Source organism: Durio zibethinus, chromosome 17 (genome assembly GCF_047325235.1).
Source record: "Durio zibethinus cultivar Kanyao isolate XHJ-2024 chromosome 17, ASM4732523v1, whole genome shotgun sequence".
In the NCBI taxonomy this organism is placed as follows: Eukaryota; Viridiplantae; Streptophyta; class Magnoliopsida; order Malvales; family Malvaceae; genus Durio; species Durio zibethinus.
The window spans coordinates 24839329-24850304 of NC_143178.1; the positions used below are offsets into that span (position 1 = coordinate 24839329).

The 10976-nt window shown below is 36.3% G+C and overlaps 2 pseudogenes; both read left to right on the forward strand.

Annotated features, from left to right (window-relative positions):
* The first annotated feature begins 4117 nt into the window (after positions 1-4117).
* LOC111275270 (ankyrin repeat-containing protein BDA1-like) lies at positions 4118-5740 on the forward strand (annotated as a pseudogene).
* Positions 5741-8904: 3164 nt separating this feature from the next.
* LOC111275275 (ankyrin repeat-containing protein BDA1-like) lies at positions 8905-10835 on the forward strand (annotated as a pseudogene).
* Positions 10836-10976: the final 141 nt, after the last annotated feature.

Here is a 10976-nt window from a genome sequence, read left to right on the forward strand (position 1 = left end):
GATGGATCATGGCGCATGTGTATGGATAGTAAGACAGTCAACAAAATTATAGTTGACTATCACTTTCTTATTTCGTGTTTAGATGACTTGCTGGACCAACTATATAGAGCAACTATTTTTTCCAAGATAGACCTACGCAGTGGTTATCATCAAATCAGAATGAGGCCTGAAGATGAGTAAAAAATAGCCTTCAAGATAAGGGATGGTCTCTATGAATAGATGGTAATATCTTTTAGTTTATCCAATGCTCCTAGTACTTTCTTGAGATTTATGAATCATATCTTTAAAGCTTGTATTGGTAAATATGTAGTAGTATATTTTAATGATATTCTAGTATATAGCAAAGATGAGGACCAACACTTAAATTATCTACACCAACTGTTTTACATATCGAGGGAACAAAAACTATATGCTAACCTTAAAAAGTGTAGTTTCTTTACTTCTAGCCTTGTGTTTCTAAGGTTTATGGTGTCAAAGAAAAGAATAAAAATGGATCTTAGCAAGGTTGAGGCAATTTTAAATTGGCTAACACCAGCATCTCTGCATGATATCCGAAGCTTCCATGACCTTGCATTTTTTTTATAAGTGCTTCATTAAAAGTTTTAGCTCTATTGTGGATCCCATCACCGAATGTTTGAAGAATGAAGCTTTTAAATAGAACAAAAAAGCCTAACACAACTTTGAACTCATCAAAATCAGGATCTCTAGAGCTTCCATCTTGTCCCTACCAGACTTTGATTAAGTGTTTGAGGTAGAATGTGATGCATACAATTTTGGAATAGGTGTTGTTTTAAATCAACGAGGAAAGCCTATAGTATTTTCAGTAAGAAGCTCAATGAAGCCAAGAGGAAGTATTCAACCTATGACAAAGAGTTCTATGCCATTTATAGGGCTTTATTCCATTAGAGTCAATATCTCTTTCCTAAGCCATTTGTCCTATATTTAGACCATAAGACCTTAAAGTTTATCAATAACCATACAAGTTGTAACACCTATAATCTCATATCAGAAAGATGTGTAGATAATGAATGATATATATGTAGAGATATAATCTTAAACTTGTGAGATACCTTTTGTGAAATAAAACCGTGAGAACTTTGGGTCAAAGCGAACAATACCTCACAGGTTAGGTGTGGGTCTTCACAAATGGTATCAGAAAGGTCACTAGTCAGCAACTGTGGGAGTCACTAAGTGCTACACGGTGGGGTCATGAGAGTCACTACGTGCTACACGATGATCTGGTGTGATCTTGATCTTGTGGATGGACTCGACTTGATAAAGACGTCAAGCATTAAAGGTAGGGAGATTGTAACGCTCTCAATCTCACATCAAAATGATGTGTGGATAAGAAATGATATATATATAAAGATCTAATCTCAAACTTGTGAAGTACCTTATGTGAGATAAAATCATGAGACTTTCGAGTCAAAGTGGATAATACCTCGTAAGTTGGGTGCAGGTCTCCACAAATGTTATCAGAGTAATCACCAGTCGACAACCGTGAAAGTCACTAAGTGCTACACGAAGGGGTCATGAAAGTCACTAAATGCTACACGGTAGTTTGGTATGATCTTGATCATGTGGATAAACTCGACTTGACAGAGACATCAAGCATTAAAGGTGGTGTAACGCCTTCAATCTCATATCAAAAAGATGTGTGGATAAAGAATGATATATATGTAGAGACTTAATCTCAAACTTGTGAGGTAGCTTTTGTGAGATAACGCTGTGAGACCTTCGGGTCAAAATGGACAATACCTCGCAGGTTGGGTGCGAGTCTCCATACAAGCTCAACCGAAGACATGCAACTTGGGTGAAATTTTTTCAAGCCTACAACTTCACTATCAAATACAAATCGAAAACTCAGAATGTAATGACAAATGCCTTGAGTCAAAAGCACTCTTTATTGGGGACTATGGCTGTTGAAGTTATTGGATTTGATATGATCAAAGGCCTCCAAAAGACAGATCTTTACTTTAGTCAAATTTAGAAAGAATGCAAGCAAGGACTACACAACCAGTGTTTGTTGCATGATCGATATCTCTTCAAGGCTAATAGCCTTTGCATTCTTTCTTGTTCCTTTAGATAAGCCTTTATCAATGAGGCTCATAATGATGCACTAGGTGGACACTTTGGAATGGATAAGACACTTGCTCTTTTGTAAAACAGGTTTTATTGGGCAAGAATGGAGAAAAATGTGATGAAACACCTTGAATGATGTAAAATGTGCCACATTGCTAAGAGTCATGGTCAAAACACTGGATTGTATACTCCACTACTCGTGCCTAATGCTTATTGGGAGGATGTTAGTTTAGACTTTGTAGTTGGATTGCCTAAAACTCAAAAGAACAAAGACTCCATCATGATGGTTGTGGATTGTTTTTTCAAGATGGCCCATTTCATTCTTTGTACCAAAACTATAAATGCTTTTCATGTTTCTGATTTGTATTTCAAGAAAATTGTGAGGCTACATAGAGTTCCTAAATCCATGGTGTATGATCGAGATTCTAAGTTTCTTAGTCATTTTTGGCACACCCTTTGGAAGAAACTTGGCACCAATCTCAAGTATAGTTCTTCTCATCATTCTTAAATAGATGGTCAAATAGAAGTAACCAATCATAGCTTAGGCAACCTTCTAAAAAGTTATGTGGGAAAAAATAATAAGTAGTGGGATCTTATTTTACCTCAAGTAGAGTTTGCCTACAACTGTTCACCAAGCCAAACCACTATTTGTAGTCCTTTTAAAGTAGTGTATGGTAAGAATTCAATCAGCCCTTTAGATTTAGTTTCTCTCCCTACTAATCAATAATTTAGTGGAGATGCAAAAAAAAATGGCTACGGGTATCAAACAATTGCATGAGCAAGTGAGAGCTAAGATTTTACAGCAAAATAAAAAATATAAAAAGGCAGCAAATATGCATAAAAAATATATGAAGTTCAAATAAGGTGATTTGGTGTGGATTAACTTGCGAAAAGAGAGATTTCCTTTAGGAAAGTTGGCAAATTACAACCTAAAACAAATGGTCCATTTAGAATTCTCCAACGTATGAGGGAGAATGCCTACAAAATAGAGCTTCTCGACACTTATGAAGTATCTTCTACCTTCAATATTGTTGATTTATCATCTTACCATGGTAAGAAGACTAATTCAGACTTAAGGACAAGTCTTTTTCAACCAGAGGAGATTGACACCGGAGTGTCAATGCATCTTACAACTTGGGCTGAGACTAAAAAAGACTTATTTATCTAAAAATAAGATGGATCTATCTTTGGTCTAAATTCACTAAATGAATGCAAAAATAAAGTGAGCTAGAATAGGGAGGTTGTGTTCACACTAGCTAGAAAAAAAAGAGCATGAATATGGATGGATTATGGTCAAATTCATTATTATGTAATATGCATGAGTAAATGGGTTCACATGCAAATCTCTTGATTCTAGCAATTCAATCTAAAAGTCCCATGCTTTGAGGGATGTTCCTAGCGTGTATATTTTCTATTATATTTTGGTAGAAAGGAGAATATAGTTTTATTTATCCTTAAGCAATCTTTTAGATTATTCTTCAAGTTCTGTATCTCTTAAGTGGATTTCCTAAATTAGTTAACTTCTATTGTTCTGTATCCTTTATTAACTTCTATTATTCTATATCCTTTATTAGAATTTTTAGGGTGGTGTTTCTGTATCCCTTAGTTTCTAGTCTTGGTAGTAAACTTTTATCATTTTTAATCCAATAATCATATTCTACCATTATTCAAATTCTTATGACTTGTCTCCTTTGTGAGCTTTTTCTATTTGTAGTGACTCTCCAATATCTTAACCATCAATTTCTAGCATCATATATGTATATGTATATGTATATGTATATGTATATATATATATATATATATATGCAAGAGTTGGTTCATTAGATAATCAAGACAATTATTATTTAAAACTAAGGTCAAACTATTACATTTGGCCTGCATATTTCAACTCCTAATTGCTTGTTCGCATGAATAACTTTTGAAGATAAGTTATGAAATTCACTAAAGAAGGTATTAACATTCCTTCTTCCACCAATACTCTTCATTATTCATCAACAAAAAGAATAATCCGTAAAACAAGCTTAGTCATATCAAAATGGATACAAGGTTGTTTGAGTCTGCTTGCACTGGAAATGTCGATGACGTCCACAAGTTACTGAGAGAAAACCCTTTAATCCTGCACACCATCTCACTTTATTTTAGCGAAAATCCCTTACATGTTGCTTCAGCTGCAGGGCATATTGGTTTTGTTCGAGAGATTTTGAGACTAAGGCCCGAGTATGCCGAAGAAGTAAATAAAGATGGTTTTAGTCCTCTTCACATGGCTGCTGCCAACGGGCACATTGGGGTTGTAAGAGAGCTTCTGAAAGTTGACAGGAAATTATGCTGCCTAGAGGGAAGAGAGAACAAGACTCCTCTCCATTTTGCAGCTATGACAGGGAGGGTTGATGTAATCAGTGAAATGCTTTTGAGTTGTGCCGAGTGTATTGAAGTTGTAACAGTTCAAAGGGAGACTGCTTTGCACCTAGCCATTAAGAACAGCCAGTTTGAGGCAATCAAAGTTATGGTTGACTGGATTCTAGAGATGAAGAAACAAGACATCTTAAATCTCAAGGATGAGCAAGGCAATACAGTTCTGCACCTAGCAACTTGGAAGAAACAACGGCAGGCAAGTATTTTTCTCTTACTCAAAAGTTCGCTATTCCATTTGGTTTTCATGTTTTAACATCCTTCTGTTCATAAAATGGGAAATATTTGCAGACTATGCTCCTGGATTCTATTAGAAACAAATAATATTACATCGATTCCTTCCTTTTGCATACCACAATTAGCCAACAATCTATGTTTGTTTCATTATGTTGTCTATCTAGTAAAAGCGTAATACCAAACAATGAGACGATGTTTCTGTTAGTGAATGTGTAATATCATTTCAGGTCATAGAATTATACATGGCAGTGGATCAACTACTTCAAGCTTGTTGGAAGTAAATGTGGTAAACCAAAGTGGTCTTTCTGCCCCGGACGTCCTACAGATTTTCCCTAGTGAAGCCGGTAACAGAGAAATCGCAGAGATTCTTTAACAGGCTGGAGCTGTGAGAGCTAAAGATGTTATGATGTCTCCAATTCCTTCCTATGAATCTCATAATGAAGTAACAAACCACCCCAGAACAGAATCAAGATGTGAAAGGGAGACAGATAACATGGTGGAGTATTTCAAGTTCAAGAAGGGCCGAGACTCTCCCAGTCAAGCGCGCAGTGCTTTATTAGTGATAGCTGTTTTGGTGGCAACTGCCACCTTCCAGGTTGGACTCAAACCTCCAGGCGGTACTTGGCAAGATAACTATTCTCCAAACCAGAACAATGGCACCAGCCTCAATGGAGCACACTCAGCGGGGAACTCCATCATCGGTACCAGCAGTGGAATTACTTTTGCATTATTTGTGGTTTTCAACTCAATGGGTTTTTCAATGTCCCTTTTCATTGTCAACATCCTCACAAGCAATTTTCCACTGCAATTTGAGCTTCAAATTTGTATAGTTGCATTGTACTTCACATATAACACTTCAATGTCTATGATTGCACCGAGTAGCGTAAAGATCTTCACCATCATAATTACGTCAGTGTTTTCTGCAATGACACCACTTCTAACCAAGTTGGTGAAACAACTAATAAAGCTGTTCATAAAGCTTGTGGTGGACATCATCCACAAAGTCACTTGAAAAGTGGATGGGAGCAAAATGAAATGCCAATTTGGAACTTGGGATGATGTTGCTTTTGCTATTTATCACTCTGCAGTACTAAGTGGTCTGTTTTTGTAATTTTATTTTCCATAATTTCTCATATAACATCACAATAGTTCATGGTGCACCTTTCTATGTGTGAGCGCCCTTTATGTTCTGTATCAATAGCTGACATGTTGTATCCTTCTTTCTCAGTAACTTGGCCTTTATACATCATTATACTTTTGTTATTTATGGTTGTCTAGACTGTGTGTACCTAAAATGCATTAAGTCAAACACGAGGGAATAAGCGAGAGTGAGAGTTTTCAGCAGCAAGATTGGCAGGCACTCTTGTAGCAGAACTCATGGAAAAGCTGAAAATGAACACAGAAGGAAAGAACAAAACTATTGCAAATGCCCTCCATTACCTTATAGAATATCAGATGTGCAAAGATATCCCACACGGCCACACATCATACAGACATTTTCTTTTCTTATTACACAGATTTCTAGTAGATCATCTTTTATCCACTCAAAGTGTTGAGACATGGCCATATATATTTACACATAAGTTCCCTTCAAACTTCTCCACCAACAGTATTAATCTTCAAGAATATAACTTCTCAGTTGTGGAAGATCCTGGTCGACATATGCATCTTTCATTGCTGTTGCAGAAGCTTGCCAGCTTTCTTTTTATGCTCATCTACTAAACCTGCTATGGTTATACTTATAACAACATGGTTCTTTTGTGTTACATATTGTAGCTCCAGGTAGGACCATGTTCACTGCAGATAACCACACAAATAAGGAGCTCAGAATGTCAAAAGGAGGCCAAACTACCTGGAATGGTAGCACTGCTTTCTCCAATAGAATAAACTATCATCTACAGCAAAATTTCGTCGTAATATGATATATAAGTTGAGATTTAATCTCAAACTTGTGAGGTTTTTTCTGTGTGACAAAATCATGAAATTTTCGGATCAAAGCGGACAATATTTTATAAGTTGAGTGTAGATCTCCACAAATAGTATCAGAACGATTACCAGTAGACAAGAACTAAATGTTACATCATAAGAGTCACTAAGTGCTACATGGTGGGGGCAATGGGAGTCACTAAGTACTATACAGTGGGAAGTCTGGATATGATATAATATATATAGAGAGAGATCTAAACCTAAACTTATGAAATATTTTTTATAAGACAAAACCCTGAGACTTTTGGGTCAAAGCGGACAATAACTCTCAGCATGGGAATGTCATTGTTATCAAAGAGACGATGAATGGGAAGAAATGATATGATGATTAATATAAAGATTGTGCAAAGCATGTGCCTTTGCCCTCTGTAAATAACATCAGTTGCAAGTCTATTCCACGGTTCATCTTACTTAACAACCAAGTTTTTTTTATTCTACATACCTGATTTATAAGAAGGTTGATTGTATAGGTGAATTCGTCATATCTTGGTAAAGTCAATGATCCTCAATGAAATGATGTTTTAATTTTTTAAAACTTGGTCTGAACTTTGAATGGTAAGTGCAATTTCAAACGGATTAAAAAACTTTAGTTCCAACTAACATTAAGATAAAATAATTGCTTTTCCACAATAGTTCTCTAAACACGGTTTTTCAATTCAACCAAGACATTAAACTACTGTCTAGGATCAAACTTGGTAGCTGAGTTTCACATTGGTGATCGGTGGTGCATATAAGAATAATGGGATAACATCGGCTTTTGAAAGGCAACAAACAGTGGTACTTTTCCAAATTCTTGAAAATTAATGGAAATAATGGTCAACTAGTCCGCAGCAGCAAAAATAATCCTCACATTTATATGGCTAAGGTCACTACATTACATGTGGTTACATCTGTCCATTATTTTAGTTCTTCTTCTAAGGTAGATCTTAGGGAGCATAATATTTTAATCGTTCGAGGAATCTTTATTTTGGTTGGGGGAGTTGGCTGAAAGAGAATGATTACTTCCAGGAAAAGTTACTTCTGCAATCATTTTATATGCATGAATAGCTCCTGATCTTTACTCAAAGATCAGATATAACATAATTCTATCAGATCAAAATGGTCATAAGATTGTTTGATGCTGTTCAGACGGGAAACCCCTTGCACATAGCTTACACTGCAAGCACATTGACTTTGTCAATGAGACTATCAATTTGAAACCTGATTTTGCCTTGTAAAGAGCACTTCTTATCAGTTTTGGTTTTTAAATTAAACAACCAAATTAAACAGAAAAACGATCAATTTTATTACTTGGAAAAAAAAAAGATACAAGTAGAAATTCAAACTCATTTTTAGTAAAAGCATCTCCTCGTCTTTCTTTGTCCTCGCCAACTACCAGATGAAGAGCATCCCCATCCCGTTCTAGTCAATCTTTTGCAACTTTCTTTCTATATAATAAAAGTATAATTGAGTTATGGTTTTGGTATTTATCTCTTTGCATTTGATTTGCCCCAATTGTAGCCTATCAAGTAATAACAATATATTGTTATCTTTGAATTTGAAACTACCCTGTATACACTGGTAAACAACCTGAAAAGTACAGGACATGAGGTCAGTTTTTGTTAAAACATAAGCTATGGGATTTGCCCTATGTACACGACTCGAGAAACTACACAGCAATCACATCAGCGAGCAGAAAACATTACAGACTTGTCATCCGTAGAATATAGTTGTTGTAGTTCATTACTGGTTTTTCTGGTTTTTCTTTTTGTAAGGGAGGCAGAAGCTGAGTTAGAGAGAAGCGGATGCAAATGTTGAAACGTGAATCCAAACATGGTAAATGCCATCTCTTAAGCGGTTATATGAACCAACAGCGTCTTAAAACCAGCCAGAAATCTAAATTAGCTTCATTCATGTTTCTTTTAAGTCAGAGCACCTTAGTTTTTGAAATTATTTAAGCTTTTTAGGTGTCTGGCGTATGAAAATGATAAAGTCAGTCGAAATAAGATAAATAAATAAATATATTGATATGCAGGAGTTGGTTCATTAGATAATCAAGAAAGTTATTATTTAAAACTAAGGTCAAACTATTACATTTGGCTTGCATATGTCAACTCCTAATTGCTTGTTCACACGAAGACCTTTTGAAAATAAGTTAACATTCATTAAAGAAGTTATTAACATTCCTTCTTCTACCAGGACTCTTCATTATTCATCAACAAAAAGAAAAATGCATCCTTTCTGCCTATAAAACTTGTTTTCCTTCTAAGAAAACAAGCTTGGCCATATCAAAATGGATTCGAGGTTGTTTGAGTCTGCTTGGACTGGAAATGTCGATGACCTCCACAATTTACTGAGAGAAAACCCTTTAATCCTGCACACCATCTCACTTTATTCGAGCGAAAATCCCTTACATATTGCTCCAGCTGCAGGGCATGTTGGTTTTGTTCGAGAGATTTTGAGACTAAAGCCTAAGTATGCCGAAGAAGTAAATAAAGATGGTTTTAGCCCTCTTCACATGGCTGCTGCCAACGGGCATATTGAGGTTGTAAGAGAGCTTCTGAAAGTTGAACGGAAATTATGCTGCCTAGAGGGAAGAGAGAACAAGACTCCTCTCCATTTTGCAGCTTTGACAGGGAGGGTTGATGTAATCAGTGAAATGCTTTTTAGTTGTGGTGAGTGTATTGAAGGCGTGACAGTTCAAAGGGAGACTGCTTTGCACCTTGCCATTAAGAACAGCCAGTTTGAGGCAATCAAAGCTATGGTTAACTGGATTCTAGAGATGAAGAAAGAAGATATATTAAATCTAAAGGATGAGCAAGGCAATACAGTTCTGCACCTAGCAACTTGGAAGAAACAACGGCAGGCAAGTATTTTCTCTTCAATATTTGTTATTCCGCTATTTCTTGCTAAACATTGCTTCTTTACAGATTATGATATTGTATTGTACAAGAAACACAAAGTTGAACATACTCTAGATGAAGTTAGTATACATAGTGCAATTGCAAGGCACTTCTGGAAGAAAGAATCCAGAATACCCGAGCTGTCAAAGCTGACCTTTTCTAGGTTACAAGTTTAATCCATTTGTTTTCTTGTTTTAACATCCCTCTGTCCATAAAATGGGAAATATTTCTAGACTATGCTCCTGGTTTTTTAGCCAAAAATCTATTTTTGTTTCACTATGTTGTCTATCTAGTACAAGTGTAAAGCCAAACAATGAGATGATGTTTCTGTTAATATCGTTTCAGGTGATAGAATTAATACTTGGCAGTGGAACAACTACTTCAGGCTTGTTGGAAGTAAATGCGGTAAACCAAAGTGGTCTTACTGCCCTGGATGTCCTACAGATTTTTCCTAGTGAAGCCGGTGATAGAGAAATTGCAGAGATTCTTCAAGAGGCTGGAGCTGTGAGAGCTCGAGATGTTATGACCTCTCCAATTCCTTCCTGTGAATCTCATAATGCAGTACTAAACCACCCCAGAACACGACCGAGATGGCCAAGGCAGAAAGATGAATTGGTGGAGTATTTCAAGTTTAAGAACGGCAGACTCTCCCAGTGAAGCACGCAGTGCTTTATTAGTGATAGCTGTTTTGGTGGCAACAGCCACCTTCCAGGTTGGACTCAGCCCTCCAGGGGGTACTTGGCAAGATAATTATTCTCCTGACCAGAACAATGGCACCAGCTTCAGTGGAGCACACACAGCAGGGAACTCCATAATGGGTACCAGCAGCGGAATTACTTTTGCACTATTTGTGGTTTTCAACTCAATAGGTTTTGCAATGTCGCTTTTCATGATCAACATCCTCGCAAGCAATTTTCCACTGCAATTTGAGCTTCAAATTTGTATGTTGGCATTGTTTTTCACATATAACACTGCCATGTCTAGCATTGCACCAAGTAGTGTAAAGGTCTTCACCATCATAATTACGTCTGTGTTTTCTTCAGTCACGCCAATTCTAACCAAGTTGGTGAAACAGCTAATAAAGCTGTTGAAAAAGCTTGTAGGGGACATCATCCACAAAGTCACTTGAAAAGTGGATGGAACAGCAAAATGAAATGCCAATTTGGAACTTGGGATTATGTTGTTTTTGCTATTTATCACTCTTCAGTATTAAATGGTCAGTTTTGGTAGTTTTATTTTCCATAATTTCTCATATAACATCAGATTATCATCAATAGTTAAGTATTTTTCTTTATGGTCAATGCTCTTTTTATCAAGGATTTTTTGTTTGATCAGGCCCAAAAATTATTATTTTTATCTGTTAATTACTTGTTAAAAACA